This window comes from Mercenaria mercenaria, chromosome 7, assembly GCF_021730395.1.
Source record: "Mercenaria mercenaria strain notata chromosome 7, MADL_Memer_1, whole genome shotgun sequence".
NCBI classification, from domain to species: domain Eukaryota; kingdom Metazoa; phylum Mollusca; class Bivalvia; order Venerida; family Veneridae; genus Mercenaria; species Mercenaria mercenaria.
In genome coordinates, this window is record NC_069367.1 from 38,016,271 (window position 1) to 38,031,213 (window position 14,943).

The 14,943-nt window shown below is 34.8% G+C and overlaps 1 pseudogene; it reads left to right on the forward strand.

Annotated features, from left to right (window-relative positions):
* The window catches only part of LOC123544213 (kinesin-like protein KIF13A), an 80,279-nt pseudogene that overhangs the window by 13,627 nt on the left and 51,709 nt on the right, over nucleotides 1-14,943 (forward strand).

The window sequence follows — 14,943 nt, forward strand, 5'->3', positions numbered from 1 at the left end:
TTCTTCAAATGGTTACCAAATTACATGCTACAAAAATTGATTTATTTCATTGAAAAGTGGATGAAGAAAAGCATACTAATTTATTTGATAACATCAATCTACATTATTTTGGTAAGGGTAAATACTTATTGATGCATGTCACTTATCTTTTTTCTGTTTTTTTCTGTCCAAATGATCAGCATTTGCATACGAAAGTTGGTGGGGTAAGGAATTTACATTATGATTATCCAGCAGTTTCGCCACAAGAGTACACAGCATGTACAGTGCTTTAGGGTATAGCGGATTTTAGGGTATAGAGGATAGATTGATAAATTTTATATTTAGACTTGAATTATTGTATAAATTTTCATATCTTCTTTTACTGGCATGCAAACAGACATTCTGACATACATTTTAATAAATATTTGCTTATTGTGTTATTTTTCATATGTCATCAAATGTAAAATAAAGCTATCCCCTATAGACTAAATCAGGGTCTATGTAAAAAACGTCAGTGAATGAAAAGTGTTTGATAGATATTTAAAAAGCTGAATGTTTTTGAAAAGAGAATACATTATTATTCTGATTTACAGTAAAGAAATCTTGGAAAATTTGTTAAGATGTGGATTTTAAACTAATAATGGTAAAAATGACCAAAGCTATCCTGTACACCCTAAATCAGCACATATGTAAACAATGGCTTGGAGAGAAAAAACACATGAATTTCTACTAAAAGCTGAATGTTTTAAGAAGAATAGATGATTTCTGTCTGATATACTGAAAAAAAACTACTATTTTCATTTCTTTGAATTGGAATGCAGGAAAAATTAGTTAGCTATCCGCTATACCCTAAAGCACTGTATGCAGCAGGAGTACACAGCATGTACGCCGCAGGACTCGGGCCGGGAGTACACAGCATGTACGCCACAGGAGTACACAGCATGTACGCCGCAGGGGTAGTACACCGCAGGCTCATTTGCATGTGAAAAGTGTATGTGCCGCGTACATGCTGCATACTATTTCCCGCATACTAAATTTCTCCAGCGTACATCCTGTGTACTATGCAGTCCACAGCATGTACGCAGCAAGTAGTACGCGGCAGAGCTCATTTGCATGTCAAAAGTGTACTACAAACGTACTATCGGTGTATGTGCAGTGTATATCCTGCGTACTGTTTAAAGCCCTTGATTTCAGTACACATCATGTACGCATCATATACGCTGTATGTACACAGCAAGAGTACACAGCAGGCCTTTTTCTTCTGTAAGGGCAAAGATGACACATTGTTTAGGCATAGATAAACTTATTAGGTGGACAAAGATGACACAGTGTATAGTTATAGAGATACTTATTAGGTGGACAAAGATGACACATTGTGTGGGCATAGAGATACTTATTAGGTGGACAAAGATGACACATTGTATAGGTATAGAGATACTTATTAGGTGGATAAAGATGACACATTGTGTGGGCATAGAGATACTTATTAGATGGACAAAGATGACACATTGTATAGGCATAGAGATACTTATTAAGTGGACAAAGAAAAAGATTGTGTAAGCATAGAAATATATATTAGGTAGACAAAAATTACACATTTTGTAGACATGGAAATACATATTAGGTAGATAAGAATTACACGTTGTGAAGCAATGGAGGGATGTCCATATTTTTCTGACACGAGTTGGTTCTGTAATGAAAAAAAATGTCAAAAATGATACAAATGTACTGCTGTCAAAATGTACCAGAAGAATGTTAAATTAAATATTAAAGAGACCATTTTAGGAAAGGACATATTCTGTAATTTCAGAGGCTCTAGAACAACAGAGGCAGATGTACGAGTGCCGGATGCAGCAGTTACGGTACCAGCTTATGTCGCCCGGAACACCATCAATGCCCTTCCCACCTGTAATGACCCCCAACAGGAGTTCAAAGTGGAATTCAGCGGAAATATCAACAGTGGGCCCAGGAAAGGTAACTGACATGGACTCTTCAGTCTTGAAATATATATCAAGAAAGCATTTCTTTACATTATAGTGTTTCCAAGATTGTGTTGCAGATAAAAAGATTCTGAAAGGGGTTGTTTACTGTATAGCAATGCTTTCTTCTGGGCTGAATATTGATTAGTGCATTAGGGAAAAATGTTTGAAAATTTCCATATGTAATGCTCGTAAGAATTTTTTGCGAAAGTACATTGGCGCCAAAAGGCTAATTGATGACCTATTAGTATTGTTGGCTACATTGTTGTTCAATGTTCAGTAATTATGTTCAATGGTTTTGCTGTGCTACAAGCATTGTCCATCAGAGTTGAAAATGAAAAATAACAATTGGCACCATAGCATCATCAATTGTATTTAGCAAAACCCAAATTAACACACACAAAAAAGAAAGTAAACTATGTTGTTTAATATAAAATTAATTTTAGGCTTTTAAATATTCTACAGCAAAACAAGCTATTCAAGACATAACAAAAAGGAGAGACATTTTAATGCCATAATATTTTACAAAACTAAGACAGCGATTATCTGAGAACATTTCAGCATTATTGAACTAGAAATATATTGATAGCAACAAAATTTATTATGATTGCTTTATCTGATGTATCTATTAAAGTGAAGGAGAATTTAACTGATTTTGAGCATTCTCTCTTACAATGTTTGTTATGGTTCCCTTCAATGATAGGAAGGATATGATTAAGGTTTCGATGGAGGCCTTGAGAAACAAAAATCAAACAACACCAAATCATAGAAAGAAAGAGTTGTTTGACATGAAAATTGAACAGCATGTAAAACATGTATATTACTTTACGAAACAAGTGTCAGTATACTGATATAAACATTGAATTCCGGAAAAGGGCTGCCTAAAGGGGCTCCACTTCCGGACAGTTAAACGCCTTTAAAAACTCACCATTTTCAAAGAACTGTTACACATGTTTGTTTTGATGCATTTGCAATAGCGTGCGAGTGGTGAAATTTCACGTAACAAGGTGGAACATAGTTTTCAGCAATTGTTGATCTTTTTTTCTTTACAAATGGCATTCATTTTCAAAGGGAGACAACTTTTTCTCAAAGATTACTTAAAATAATCGGAAAAAGTTGTTTCCCTTTGAAAATGAATGCCATTTGTACTTAAAATAATCGGGAACAGTTGTCTCCCTTTGAAAATGAATGCCATTTGTAAAGAAATAAAGATAAACAATTGCTAAAAACTGTGTTCCACCTTGTTATGCGAAATTTCACCACTCGCACGCTATTGCAAATGCATCAAAACGAACATGTGTAACTGTTCTTTGAAAATGGTGAGTTTTTAAAGGCGTTTAACTGTCCGGAAGTGGAGCCCCTTTAGGCAGCCCTTTTCCGGAATTCAATGTTTATATCATTATACTGACACTTGTTTCGTAAAGTAATATACATGTTTTACATGCTGTTCAATTTTCATGTCAAACAACTCTTTCTTTCTTTGATTTGGTGTTGTTTGATTTTTGTTTCTCAAGGCCTCCATCGAAACCTTAATTAGGAAAGATGAACCACATTATTTTGAGAGTTTTATTGTCTCAAAAGGTCAAGGTCATAATGACCTAGAATTTCCTGTAAATAGCTTGACAATGCACAGGTCAGTGGGTGTGAACTGTGTAGGATAATTATTTTTTCAAGAAGATTATGTCTTTTGTTTTTGGTGTCTGAAGGTTGAAGGTCATGGTCACCTTCAGACTGAAAGTAGTTCAAATCAGGAAAGGTTCTAACAGTTGTGACCAATGACTACAGAAGGCTTAAGTCTGAGGCCAACAAACTAAATTTTGATATGTTATTAATATGCATTCTAATATGACTAACAATGCTTTAATCATCACAACGATATTATGTTGACGTCACGTCAACGTGATACTTAGCGCCATGTACGCATCAAGAAATAACGCTTTCAAATTTCATGAAATTTCTTACTTAATAACGTGTTTTAACGAAATGTCACATAGCACAAATGTGTTGATTAATTTACAAACACACTGAGTTAGTTATTCGCTTTGCTGAATAATTTGCAATAATTTTCGCCCGAACTGAATTCTGCCGCAAGACGTATTACCATTTCTGGTCCTGGCATGTATAAACAAAGACCTACTATTGGCGCCATGCTTGCGCTAAGAAACAGTTCCATCATATTTGATATAAATTTTACAATAAAGAACATATTAGAATCGAAATAATTTATAGCAAAACAGTGCTTTATCACTATTTATACACTTGGGTGGTTATACGTCGTCTGAAATAATTTCACTCGGGCTGTGCCCTCTGAAATTATTACACCTGACGTATAACCGCCCATCGTGTATAAATAGTGATAAAGCACTGTTTTGCTATAAATTATTTATTAATTTAGGCATATCTAGGTCAAAGATCAATGTCACAGTGACTTTTTGGTTCTACACAATTTCTAATCTATATAGTTGAATAACACTTGGATCTTCAAATTTATAGACCTGTTTTAGATCCCTATTGTTTGAAGTCATTAGGTCAGAGGTCATGGTCACAGCTTTATTGAAACTAAACATTACTCATGACTAAAACAGGCTACCATGCGGGCATGCATGTTTTCCAAACATTTCATGCTTGTCAGTGGAATCTGTTTTAAAACAAGCTTACTAGAAAGCTTGGTGACTTTATCTGTCTTGATCAAATATTGATGTACCACTGAAATTTTGAGACATTATTCAATTGCCTGTGATTTAAAAGCCCAGGAGGAACCCCATAAAAGCACATCATGTTGCTTGAAGAAAGTATTAAATTGAATTTATGTTTCCCATTCATGCACTTAAGGAGGTAGGTTACCTTGTTACCAGGGTAAATTCAAATTAGTTGAACCGCAGCGATTTTTTGTACTTCGTGTAATTTAATGTTTTAACTGCTACAATCTCAGTACCGTTTATCTCTGTCCCTTCAAGTACAATTTTTATCCAGGTTTGAAGTACATGACCCTCTTCAGGTATTTTATATTGAAAGAAGAAGGAAAATACGGATATTTAACGCTTTTCAGTGTATTTTGGTTTCATTGTTATCCGTAGAAGTCTACATAATTAATAGTTTTATTAGTATCCGCATTAGCTTTCTAATAAAAGTTTAAAATGTATATGTCGCGGGGCTCGTGTTTCCATGGTAACGCATTTTCTCTCATTTTTTCAACAATTATGTATGAAAACGGGTTTTTTGACGGCTTCAGTACCATTCTGTTATTGACCAACATGGAATATTTGGGTAATATGATTAGCAAAATACCAAGACCTTTACATGGTACTATGTTTTTCTTAAAGTTTAGAGTAACCATGGCAACAGAGATGTTTAAAATAGCTTACATGTTGCTTTTAAGCGTAATTTCTTAAAAAAAAATATTATATAAATTTATCTTTCTTGTTAAGGTAGCTTTAAAACATCTTTTTTCTTACGTAAGTAATATTTTCGTTTGAATTGCTTTTATTTAAACAAATTTCACAGCTTAAAATACTTACAGCAGTGCCCGTCGTCTGACATTTTTATTGAAAAATTGTTCTACATGCTGCTATTATTCTCATGGATATTGTTGAAATGAAAATAAAAAGCTGAAGCTGTGTTCCTTAAATAGATCAGTGTCAACGCTTTTGAATTTTACCATTAGACATATAGGTCACGGGCTTCGTTTCCATGGTAACATCAATTCAATTCAAGAAACCACAATTTTCTACTGAAATTTGAACAATTTTAGATCTTAGTTTTAGTATATAAGTAACAAATTATTAACGGAACCTGAAAAATAGGTATTACAAATCAAACTGCTAGATTTTTTTTTTGAAAATGGCCGTAACAAGTAACCTTTCACTCAGCTATATTCCAAATAACATTGGTTATCATCATCCGTTTTCTTACATTCCGCATAGCATTTCAATATAACTACATAAAAGAAGCAAACTATTGATTATTGTTCAGAGCAAAAGACTCATAAAAAATATTTCAGCAAATAATGGTTATTTGAAAATAGTTAAAATAAAGAAAATGCACAGAATTACGTACTTTCAAGATAAAAGCTATTAATTTTGCGCGGTAACTGACACGTAACGTCATGACGTCAATGACGTCATTTTAAGGCAACATTGTTTTGAAGCGTTTCTGCGGCAATTTATTCATTATATCTGCATTATTAAACCATAAAGCATCAGATCGAAGGCAGGTTCATGATTTGTTTTCAGAAGAATGAATATATAAACACATTTAGTTTTGTCGTAAACGTCGTCGTAAATCGTCACGTTAGCTTCCGGTTGGACATGCGCACATACAAATATCAAGGTAACCTACCTCCTTAAAGAATGATTGATTCTGCATAAAATTGAGCAGTATGACATTACTTGTCATTGATGCACTGTTACATAAATTCTTAAATTTCTATATTTCTACCTCTGTGGCTACAACATCATGTTGCTTTCATGGTGATTCTGCCTCTATGTCTGCAACATCATGTTGCTTTCATAGTGCATTCTTATATAGGTTGTGACTTTTTCTAACATTTCCCAATTTATTTTCCTGTTTAAGAAAGAAGAATGAAACTTTTGTGTTATTATACGACAAAAATACTGTAAATAAGTCACATTTATATGTCATTGCATGTAATATCATAGCAGCAGAAGTGGAAAAAAAGTAAAACTTTAGGAAAAGAGTTAAAATATAAATTTCTTGTGTGTTATTTTTTTTTCAGAGATAAAATGTTTAAACATAGCCTGTCTTTGCTACGTGAAGAGGTTGTTAAAGCTAACTCCCTGGTTCGTGAAGCCAATTTTCTGGCCGAGGAGATGGGCAAACAAACAGAATTCCATGTCACTTTGCAAATACCAGCGTCAAATCTAAGTCCTAACAGAAGGGTTAGTAAAATATGACTTTTCTCATGAAATGTTATGAAAGATGGTATAATCACATTACGTGTAATTTTCGGTAGTTATTCTATTGTTTCAGTTCTAAAGAATATATGTATCAACTAGGAATAAACTAGATTTTAATCTTTTAACCCTTAGCCTGCTAAATTTCAAAAATGTAATGGTCCATCATTCAATTTGGACAGTACCATTTATTATTCGAAGGGTGTTCAATGAATATTTGCTGACTGAATAGCGAACAGTGCAGACCATGATCAGACTGCATGGATGTGTAGGCTGATCCTGGTCTGCATTGGTCACAAAAACAGAAATCGCTTGCTGCAAGAAGGCTAAAAATAAAGGAAAGTCAATCCTTTTAACAAACAAAACTGTGACACGCTTTTCACAGATGAATGTGAAGGAATAGGTTATAGTGGCAGTCTATCTTACAACTGAAACCAAATAGAACTGTTCTTAATGCATTTGCATTGGTCTTACTTTGGGGCCAGTTTTAATGGAGACTTAAGTCACAATGGTATTACAGTGCCAGTTTTCTTAGAGCTAACACCATTGGGAATGCTTAAAGGTGTTTGTTGTAAAGAACTTGTAGCTCTGTAGCTTGTTGATATATAAAATATTCTTCTCTAATCAGAATAAAAAATATGGGCTTGTGTATAGAGATGTTTTAACAGGTGTTGCTAACAGAGGTTATTGTAAATATTTTTTTCTTCAGAGAGGAGCTTTTGTCTGTGAACCAGCGTTACTGGTGCGTAGAAAACATCGCGGGAGTCAGGTTTGGTCGATGGAAAAGTTTGAAAACAAGATAATTGACATGCGGGACATGTACGAGGACAGGAAGTCACAAGGAATCCCACTGAGGGTAGATGATTCTGATGAGTCCGAGTCGGTTTGTGTTGTCACGCTTAGCATGACAATTTTTTCTTTTTATTATGTCTCCCACCACACAGTGGTGTGGGAGACATATTGATTTACTCCTGTCTATGTGTCTGTCTGTCACAAATCTTGTCCGCACTCTAAGTCGAATATTTCTCATCTGATCTTCACAAGACTTGTACAAAATGTGTTTGACCATAAGTCCTTGGCCAAGTTCAATAACTAGCGAAATAGGCCCAGGCACTTCGGAATTATGGCCCTTGAATTACCGAAAATCGGCCTTTTTGCTCTTGTCTGCACTCTAAGTCGAACATTTCTCATCTGATCTTCACCAGACTTTAACAACATGTGTTTGACCATAAGTCCTCAGCCAAGTTCGATAACTAGCAAAATCGGCCCAGGTACTTCGGAATTATTGCCCTTGAATTACCGAAAATCGCCTTTTAATCTTGTCCGCACTCAAGGTTGAACATTTCTCTTCGGATCTTCACCAAACTTGAACAAAATGTGTTTGACCATGAGTCCTCAGCCAAGTTCGATAACTAACCAAATCGCCTGAGGCACTTCAGAATTATTGCCCTTGAATTACCCAAAATCAGAGGTATATTTATATTGAGTAATCAGTATATAAAGACTGACTTACTATTTAGATGATTAGGCAGTTGTGGGAGACATGTGCTTTTCTCTAAAGCAGTTCTAGTTTACTTTCTGTTTTTGCAGCTAAAGAACTTGAAAAGAGGGAAAAAATATGACATAAATATTTATTCACATATTTTCCACTATGTTAACCCAAGATGCAATTTTTTCAAAAGTTGGGTAGCTGTGAGTGAAAATGTAAGATCTTGTGTTTATGAGTGAAAGGTATTTTGATCCCATGTGCAAAGCAAACAGGTTATCTTATTATTTCATGTATTCCAAATTTTGTCCATTCTGTAGTGTCCATGCTAGTGAAAAATGTATTTGGCAGTTTTTAATCAGTGAAAAAAATGAATGTTTTCACTAGGAAGTTACATAATTATGTTTTTTCATATACACCATTACTTTGGGTAAACTTACTTGCCTTGAGCCCGCCTGCTGAGCTCAATAGAGAGAGAGCAGATCTACGGATCTCGGGGTTGTGAGTTCGAGCCCTGGGTGAGGCGTATGTTCTCCATGACGATTTGAGAAAAGACATTGTGTCTGAAATCATTCATCCTCCACCTCTGCTTAATGTGGGGAAGTTGGCAGTTACTTGCGGAGAACAGGTTTGTATTTGTACAGAATCCAGGAACACTGGTTAGGTTAACTGCCTGCCGTTGCTTAACTGAAATACTGTTGAAAAGCGGTGTTAAACCCAAAACAAACAAGCTTACCTGCCTTCGGAACAGAAGGTCAAAGGTTCGGCCCCACTGGAAGCAGTTGCTGCTGTTACCTATTAATAAGTTCCCAGCTAATGAAAAAATGAGTTACTGACTCCATTCATGCCTGTTCACTAACTTTCAAGGAAAGGTTCAGGAGGTATTATACATGCTAATGATAAAAGGTTGAAAAACATAATAATAAAGACATTTTTCCAAACATTTTTGTAATTAGAAGGTCTGTTCATACTATTTCCCGTTTTTGAATTTCAGTTACGTATATAAAAAGAAAATAGTTTGTTTAAACTTTAGAAATATCAAGAAAGAAAATGATTCTGGAGAGAAGTTTTTGAACCCAGGCAAAACATTTCTTTGGAATTTCATTAATTAATGAACTTCCTTGTCATACTGTTTTGAAGTCTTTTAGCTGCACTATTACAGCTTGTGATTAATTTAGTTTTTGTTTAGCATTGTTCAACTGTGATGTATTAAGTGAAATGACTTAGAATAGTTTCTTAAATTGCATAGCTTTTTGAATCAGAAATAGATTAAGATTGCTCTTGAGGAAATCTTTATTGCAGTTTTAATTATACGAGTGCACAAGATTGCAGGATTATTCAGTATTGAATTGTTAAAATTCCACATATCACATTTATATAATGATCTTAGCGTCTTCTGATTTCCATAAAGAAAGGGTTGTTTTAAGATACTATTTATGGACATACAGCCTTCTGTAAAGTTGTACTAAACTGCGTATTTAAGGCATTAGTTAGGTAGAATCTTTTTCAAAACCTGGTTATCAAATTGGGAAATACCTTTGGTTAGAAATGTCAGTTTTTCATGTAATTTCTATCTTCTTATAATAGTAATGAGTTTGAGTTGCTGAGTTGTGTTAAAGTGCATGCTAGGTATATTAGCAGTTTTAAGACTTTGTTCCTGAGGCAGATTGACAGGTCCAAGGCCCTTGTTGGACCTCTAGTGCCTAATGGTTAAGATGACTAACTATGAAACTCTTGCCCCTTAGTGCTTCAGGTGTGTGCACTGATTGGGAAGTAGAATTCTTTCATTTGAGGAAGTCACCCAGCTGGGTTCTAGAACGTTCCTTGGTTTCTAGGCTTATCCTTCCAGCAGTCTGGGTTGTTGTCGTATTACCTTACACCAGTTATAGGCAAATGTTTGCTTCAGTGAAAGTTTTCGGTTATTAACAATATCTTTATAACAGAACGACCGGGACTATTTAAAAAGGACTCAAAATTATTCTAGTGTTATGAAATTTTGCATGTCTTTAGCATATTTTTATCAATTATTAAAAGCAGCTGTGCATCGAGAGAAACAGTCAAGGTGAAATGTACAAGAAACTTAATTTCTCCTCAGACATGTTAAATATTTTATCTCTTTCAGGATGACGGACCACCTCAGAAAGGAGATCCATTCTATGAATTGTATGAAAACCACAATCTGATCGGGGTAGCTAATGCGTTTCTGGACTGTCTTTTTTATGATGTTAAACTGGACTATCAAGTACCAATCATCAGTCAGCAGGGAGAGGTAGGCTGTTTTATATTATAATACTCTATTTATTTATTTTTTAAAGTCCGGCAATGGAGTGTCAGATTCAGTGGCTGAAAGTCTGATTTAAAGCCATTAAGGAGCTTAATTGAATTACAGTTTATACTTGATGAATGCACTTTAAGTCAATACAAATGCCTGTTTGAAAATTCAAGAAGGAGTAATGGACCAGGTGTTGATTCTGTTGAAAGCTCGTATGTTTTTGCCTTCCACCACAGTACTCAGCGTTACGTATTTTAAAAAAACACACAACAAAAAATAGGCTGCCTTTGGCTAAATAATGGAGGAAGAAAGTTCTTAGTTCAGAATGCACACATACATGAATATATTTAACATAGTGTGTAAAGGATACCGACATAAAATATAATTGGTAGACCTTAAATACAACCAATTAGTAACGTAAATGTCATTAAAAGTCATATATATATATATATATATATATATATATATATACAGGTTGCCGGCAAACTACATAGAGATATCTAAGCTGGGCAGCGGGATCATGGATCGTTATGCAGACATAAATGATGATAGTGACGATGAGAAAGGCAATGAAGATGATACTGATCAATCAATGTCAGTAGGAGCACCGCTTATAATCAGAGTAAGATAAATGCTTTTTTCTTTTTTGCCAAATTTTTAATAATCTGTGCTAAGTGGTGTGTCATTGAGGTGAAGCAACAGTTTAAACAGCAACAGAACATTTTAATACTCGAAAAGCTATTGTGATTAATTTCAATTTATACACAGAAAGTAATATGATTGATATTTGTCAAACATTTTCTAAGTTTAACTGTTAATGTTTGTTTTAATCTGTCCTATATAGGTAAAGATTTGTGAAGCAAAAGGCCTGCCAAAGGATCTATCAAATTTTGTGTTCTGCCAGTACTCTTTCTGGGGTCATGATGACCCCATCTCTGTCCCACCAGAGATACACCCAGACACTTGTAAAAAGAACACCAAATATATCAAGTTTAACCATGAAAGGGTAAGGACATAGAATGTTTTAAGTTAGCAATGTTAGTGCAAAACGACTGGTCACTAATATATCAAGAACAATCTTTGGGCTAGGGCATTACTGATATTATTGTAGAACCCCACTAAATTGTACCATCTGCAATTGAGATATATCATAAGATTTTCCATTTTTAGCTCGACTATTCGAAGAATAGTCTAGCTATTCTACTCACCCTGGCGTCGGCGTCGGCGTCGGCGTCACACCTTGGTTAAGTTTTTGCATGCAAGTACATACAGCTATCATTTAAAGGCATATAGCTTTGAAACTTATTTATTCTTTTTCTAGGTCAATTACCAACCTCTCTGGGTCAAGTCCCATAACTCTGACATGTATTTTGAGCAAATTATGCCCCCTTTTGGACTTAGAAAATTTTGGTTAAAGTTTTACATGCAAGTTACTATCTCCAAAACTAATGCAGATATTGAATTGAAACTTCACATGTGTCTTTGGGGTTATAAAACTAGTTGATAGCACCAAGTCCCATAACTCTGACCTTCATTTTGGCCAAATTATGCCCCCTTTTGGACTTAGAAAATTCTGGTTAAAGTTTTGCGTGCAATCACATACAGCTATTACTAAAAGGCATATAGATTTGAAACTTATTTTTTCTTTTTCTAGATCAATTACCTACCTCACTGGGTCAAGTCTCATAACTCTGACAAGTATTTTGAGCAAATTATGCCCCCTTTTGGACTTAGAAAATTCTGGTTAAAGTTTTACATGCAAGTACATACAGCTATTACTAAAAGGCATATAGATTTGAAACTTATTTTTTCTTTGTCTAGGTCAATTACCTACCTCACTGGGTCAAGTCCTATAACTCTGACACATATTTTGGGCAAATTATACCCCCTTTTGGACTTAGAAAATTCTGGTTAAAGTTTTACATGCAAGTAACTATCTCCAAAACTACTACAGATATTAAATTGAAACTTCACATGTGTCTTCTGGCTTATAAAACTAGTTGATAGCACCAAGTCCCATAACTCTGACATGTATTTTGGGCAAATTATGCCCCCTTTTGGACTTAGAAAATCCTGGTTAAAGTTTTGCGTGCAAGTACATACAGCTATTACCAAAAGGCATATAGCTTTGAAACTTATTTATTCTTTTTCAAGGTCAATTACCAACCTTACTGGGTCAAGTAACATAACTCTTAACATGTATTTTGAGCAAATTATGCCCCCTTTTGGACTTAGAAAATTCTGGTTAAAGTTTAACATGCAAGTTACTATCCCCAAAACTAATGCAGATATTGAATTGAAACTTAACATGTTTCTTCGGGGTTATAAAACTAGTTGATAACATCAAGTCCCATAATTCTGATATGTATTTTGGTCAAATTATGTCCCCTTTCGAACTTAAAACTCTTTTGATATTTAACATTTTGGGTAATAATTTCCTGCTTCTGTGACAATATTTCGAATAGTCGAGCTTGGCTGTCTTACAGACAGCTCTTGTAAATTTACAACTGCGAAATCATGCATGGAATCCTTGCATATAAATATCAGATATTTTATCATGAAAGTGTAGTTTTCTATTGTAGTTCTACTTTCAACATATTTGCAAAAAATATTCTGAAAATCTAAGACAATTTTTTGCTTTAAAAAAAATATGCTCAAACTTCTTTTGCAGGATTTTAAAGTGTACATGCCAGAAGAGTTCATTGAGCATGCCCAGGAAGGGGCATTATCTATCGAGGTCTGGGGACATAAAGTTGTTGGGTTTGGTCAGCAGAACTCCCAGGCAGACAGTGTGGCTAGATCCAACTCTCTTGTTGACAGGTATAATGATAATAAATACCTTGCTTAAATCACTTACTCATCACTGCCCTGAGTGCACCACTCATCACTGCCCTGAGTGCACCACAAGGATGTTCAGTTATTTCATGTAAGGAATTCCTCCAGCTAGCACACTGATAATTGGTGGTTTTAACAAAGTTCCCACCCATATCTGGAATGATGCTCGTAGGGGAGGGGTCTTCCTCCACCGTTGAAAGCTAAGAGTTGCAGTATGTCATAAATTACACAATCTTACCAATTAAAGTACTTCATACATCATTCTAAAATTGAAAATTTGATGTACTGAAGTGAATAACTACTGCATTAATGATTATATATGACAAGATTTTACCTATTATTTATGCCTTTAAGTTATTACAATATGCATAGATGAAAAAATTAAGCCAGGTATACATGATGTTGCAAGCATGGTGAGTCAATAAACATCTTATAGAACCTGCAAGATACCATTATAAGAAACTCTGACTAATAACTGTAAATAATACCTTAACCCGAGCATGGGAATTCAAATTTGAAAATGGCTGACAATTACTGACAGATACATCTGATGAAAGCATGTTTAGCTTTCAGATGGCATGAAGTAACCAGGAAAATAGAACTGTGGATTGAGATACATGAAGTTAATGACTAAGGTGAATATGCCCCTGTAGAGGTCAAACCTCAGGCTGACGTCCCAGCTGCATAAATATCTGGACAGCCAAATACAGAGTCTTATGAATAAAACTGGTGAGATATGATAGCTTAAACTCAGTGTTTTTGCATAAATATCAGATTTTTTTTATAATTACTGGCTGAAATATAGTTGCTTAAGTGCATAAGTTATGCTTGAAGACACTTACATTTCAAGGGCTAAGTGCAAAACTTCTGTATCTTTTTATGCCCCCAAAGGGAGGCATATTAGTTTTAAACTGTCTGTCCCTTAGTTTGTTCGTTTGTCACAACGTTAACTTTTTGCATGAAGGCACTTTACTCGTGAACCACTGCACCCAGGACCTTCAAACTTCACTTGCTGATAGTACTTATTGAGTACACGACCCCTATTGACTTTGGGGTCACCAGGTCAAAGGTCAAGGTGCTGCGGGGGGCATTTGTCACCATTAGTGACAGCTCTTGTTTCTTTATTTATATACAGTTCAGTTTTGTGCTCAGCCCTCAATTTAAAAGTGTTTATTATCATTTTGGGTTTCATAAGTATAGGTTATAGTTTATCTTGTGAGTGAACAAAGCTTAAAGTTTGTATGCATCATTTTAGAGTCAAAGTCCTTGAAGAAAAAAGCCCTGATATTTGATAAGAGTGGTTATTGTTGTAACATGGGAGTCTGGAAACTGAATTATTATCATATGCAGTTGAAATCCCTTCATAATTGTTGAAATATGATTTTCATCCTTGATAGCAGTCTATTGTCCATATGTGCTTGACTGGTTTTCTGATTACTAAATAGGTTTTTCAGTCTGGCTTTAACTTTTTTTGACTGG